The following is a 4589-nucleotide window of genomic DNA, read 5'->3' as shown; positions in this document are numbered from 1 at the left end:
GAAGGAGGGAGAAGGAGAAATACAGATCTACATACTGCCGAGAAAGCATCCACCTACCTGGATCACCTCTTGGACGTTGCGTTCCGTTTGCACAAGGCTGAACCAGCCATTCGCTGCAGTATTCCTATACCGAGCTTCTAATTTTTTCCAAAGAATTTTTTTTTTTCAAAGATAGTGACTCCACCCATCAACGGCTGATGTGATTCTGGTCCTTTCCAGTGAGAGGCTGGCACCCTCCCATCCGTCCGTGTCTTCAGTGTCTCCTGATCACTAACCACACACCAAGGACCATGCCAGGAGCCAGGATACTTGCCAGTGGTTCAGCCTGCCCTAATGCCACCCCTGGTAGCTTCACCGGCCTCTGCCCCCACCATACTCAAGACAGACTTGGGTGGATACTAGGAGATCCCTGAGAAGTCTACCGTCAGCAAGAAGAGGCTGTGCATGACTTTCCTGCCCCTTCCTCCCCAGCCAAAGGCAGGGCACAGCGTGGCTGAAATCCCGTTGGTGGCCCCTGGCCAACTGGCTGCCACTTGCTTATTTGGCTTGGAACAGGAAATACATTTTTCTACTATTTACACTGCTGACCTCAGGAATAAACTCGTTACTGCTGCAGCCACATTCCCACAGTGCCCTGCTCACATCAGGGGACTTAGCCTAACTGGTGACTCTCAGGTACTCCATCTTAAAAAATAAGATGGGACTAGGCAGAATGGTATACTCTTTTCATCCCAGCATTTGGGAAGCAGAGGCAGGCAGATCTCTGTAAATTCAAGGCCAGTCTGGTCTACACAGTGAGCTCTAGGTCAGTCAAGCTACATAGTGAGACCCTGTCTTTAGACCCTATCTAAAGCAAATACCCCCCCTCCAAGAAAAACAAGGTTGGATGGCCAGTCAAAAGTCACCTACGCTTTCTTTCTCTTCGCCATCTTTCCTCCGGCCGAGCGGCAGCTCTCATCATGAAGGTCGAGCTGTGCAGTTTCAGTGGGTACAAGATCTACCCCGGACACGGACGGCGCTACGCCAGGACCGACGGAAAGGTTTTCCAGTTTATTAATGCAAAATGCGAGTCCGCGTTTCTGTCCAAAAGAAATCCCCGGCAGATAAACTGGACTGTCCTATACAGAAGGAAACACAAAAAAGGACAGTCGGAAGAAATTCAAAAGAAAAGAACCCGCCGCGCAGTCAAATTCCAGCGGGCCATCAATGGTGCATCCCTTGCTGATATAATGGCCAAGAGGAATCAGAAACCAGAAGTTAGGAAAGTCCAGCGAGAGCAGGCCATCAGGGCTGCCAAGGAAGCAAAAAAGGCTAAACAGGCATCCAAGAAGACCGCAATGGCTGCTGCCAAGGCCCCTACAAAAGCAGCACCTAAACAAAAGATTGTGAAACCTGTGAAGGTCTCTGCTCCCCGAGTTGGTGGAAAACGCTAACTTGGTAGTTCATAGATCAAAGTTTTGAATAAAGTCTATTTCAAACTCTAAAAAAAAAAAAAAAGTCACCTACTTTAGTACCCGCTTTCAGAGCTGCCACGTGACACCCCCAGTTGACACAGAGGTGATCACACTGACACATCCTTCCACAGTTCAACAAACCCATTGTCTTTTCTTCCTGAGTATACTGTTGGACTACATTTCCCAGGCTTCTTTGGAATCTGCAGGTCCAGGCTCCTGAGTTCTGGCTAATAGAGGGAGGGTTCAGACCTAGCCTTGAATTCCCACGGGATACTATGTGTTCACTCTCCTCTCCTGTCTCTGGCTGAATGGAGAGAGTACAGAGGACCAACCTGATGTAAAGTCACACGTGATAGCAGTCACAGCTCCCTATGAACAGCTAAAGAAATACCATGTTGCATTAAGACCTCGAAATTATAGCACTGTTTCGATGGTTAGTCTTCCCTGACTAAGTTAAGACTCTTACGAAACTATTTGTTCATCTTCCCCAGACTGTAAGATGTGTAAGACCAGAAACTCCAGCACACAGCACTGTGTCACCTGAACTTAGCAGATGTCCCAAACACAAAAGGCTCTGAATAAATGCTCCGGGTTGGATGAATAAATTAATGAGTTGACACCTTAATGTGTGCTACATGTTCCTCTCATCACTGTGGGGACACCAACAGCTCCCCATAGCCCAGACCAGCCAAGACAATGGAGAGGTGAGCCCAAGACCCATGTCCCCAACTGAGGAAGGAGCTGAGGGGTGGTGTCCATCAGAGACAGGATGTGGCAGCATGGTGGGGAGGGACAAGGTTGGAACAGAGTGAGCCGCAGGCTGGGAGGCTAGAATCCTGGACTCTAGGACCAATTTATCCCTCTGAGTCAAAGCATGATTTCAGTAAGAAATAGCCTCTCTCTCTGAGCCTCAGTTTCCCCTTAGCAAACTAGACAATGGTTTTGAATGTTTCGTCGTGACGGGCCCCTGTCCTGTGTTATAGTCATTATTCTTGAGTCCACGACTAAAGGCCTGCCACCAACACCCTGAATCTAGATGGTTGTGCTCTGTGCCTGGTTTCAGAGGGTCTGGTTTATCCTGGTGGAGGACCAGGAAGCAGAGGCAAGGCAGATACCCGTACCCCCACCACCACCTTTCCTCCCATCTGGTCCCCAGGCCAAAGGATGGTGCCACCCACAGGCTGAGCAAGTCTTTCCCGCTCAGTTAATCCTCTGGACTGACTCTTACGGACACACCCAGAGACGGCCTCCCATCTCCTAGGCGATTCTGAAACCGGTCAAGTTAACAACGGTGATGAGCCATTACAACCACAAAATAGTCTTGGGAGCCTCAAAATATAAAGCGGATAGGAACAAGGGCGCAAAGGGGCTCTCACTAAAGCTGGAGAAGGGCATCAGGGCTGACCCCGGGGCAACTCCTCTGTCTGCCCAGATTCTTATACTCCAACCCCTCACCCAGCCAAATTTCCCAACTCTTGGCCAACCAAGAAACTTCTAGAAAATCCTACCAAACCTCCAGCTTCCGTTTGCACATCTCCAGTGATAGAGAGAGTTCTGTCAGGTCCAGGAAGCCGCTGGGGTACCCCCATAGTTGAGTAAACCAGTACATATACCCTGCACGGGGACTCCTGAGTCCGTGGACATTATCCACACAGCCTCGGTGCCACCAGCTGGAGATAAAACCAGAAAACCTGGCATCCAGAATAGAAGATGGCTGTACCCAGGTGCCAAATAGGGGTGACTCTACAAGCTTCACAGAGGGAGCGCCTGTGGCCCTCCGGTAAGTGGGGCTGTTACAATGCAGAAATCTTACAACTGAGGTATAAAGAATCTCTGACCCTTGCCCCACAGCATAGAGCAGGCAAGTTGCAATTCAGACTCAAATGCACCTGGTCATCTGCTCTCAACTGATTCTCTGATGTGGAAATTTGACTGACACTGAAAACAAGTCCTACTGAGGATGTCGACCCATGGATGGAGCGCTGGCCCAGCAAACACAAGGCCCTGGAGTCTAGCCCTGGCCCTGCACAAACCCACCCTTGTGGCACATGCCAATAATACCTGCACCAGGGAGATGGAGGCAGACGGATCAGAAGTTCAAGGTCATTCTCAGCTTAATATCGAGTTCAGAGCCAGCCTGGGTCACATGAGACCCTGCCTATACACAGCTAGACAGACGGATGGATGGATGGATGGATGGATGGATGGATGAATAAATGAATCATAAGACCATAGTGTTGGGTAGTATTAATAAATTAGGGAGCTGGAGAGATGGCTCTGCAGTTAAGAGCACATATTGCCCTTGTATTGGAGAAGACCCAAGTTCAGTTCCCAGTACTCTTGTCGGGGAGACCACAACTCCCAGTAACCCCAGTTCCAAGGGCTCAAACATCATCTTCTGGACTCGAATGGCACCTGTGCTCATATGTACCTACCCAAACATAGTCTCACACAGCATGCACGTAATTTAAAAATAATGAAAATAGGCAGTGGTGGTGCACGCTTTTAATCCCAGCACTCAGGAGACAGAGACAGGTGGATCTCTGTGAGTTTGAGACCAGCCTGGTCTACAAAGTGAGTTCCAGGACAGAGAGAGCTGTTAGACAGAGAAACCCTGTCTTGAAAAACCAAAAACCAACAACAACAATAATTATGCTAAAAATAAATCTTTTTTAAAAATAGCATATTAGCCAGGTGCAGTAGCTCATGACTTGATTCCTAGCACTTGGGAGGCAGAGGCAATTGGAAGTCTATGAGTTCAAGGCCAGCCAAAGATATATAACGAGACACTTCAAAAACCAACAACAACAAAATAACAATGGCATAATAGTGGCAATCATGTCGTTAGTGAGCTTTGATACCTGTATGATACTTGCCATATCCCGAGTGCTTGTAAAACAGCATTTTATAAACAATTTGTGAATTTGATCCCTAGTTCTAGGCAGAGACTCCATCATCATTTCTATTTTACAGGTGAGGAAAATGAGACACTAGTGTTGGGGGCTGTGGACGCCCAGACCCTGAATTTCCTGTAAACAACTTGTTTTCCTGCAGCTGCTCTGAGCACAAGACCCTGATGGCAGGGACGTGGTTTCTGGTGGCTTGGAGCTGAAAAACTCCGAGGGCTAGGGCGTG

The 4589-nt window shown here is 48.6% G+C and overlaps 1 pseudogene; it reads left to right on the top strand.

The window, feature by feature from the left end:
• Nucleotides 1-916: 916 nt before the first annotated feature.
• Nucleotides 917-1497, top strand: LOC148121663 (large ribosomal subunit protein eL24 pseudogene; annotated as a pseudogene).
• Nucleotides 1498-4589: the final 3092 nt, after the last annotated feature.

The sequence above is a fragment of the Myodes glareolus genome, chromosome 6 (genome assembly GCF_982192425.1).
Source record: "Myodes glareolus chromosome 6, mMyoGla1.1, whole genome shotgun sequence".
In the NCBI taxonomy this organism is placed as follows: Eukaryota; Metazoa; Chordata; class Mammalia; order Rodentia; family Cricetidae; genus Myodes; species Myodes glareolus.
Note: the sequence above shows the minus strand (reverse complement) of the source record. Positions and strands in the feature narration are given on the sequence as shown.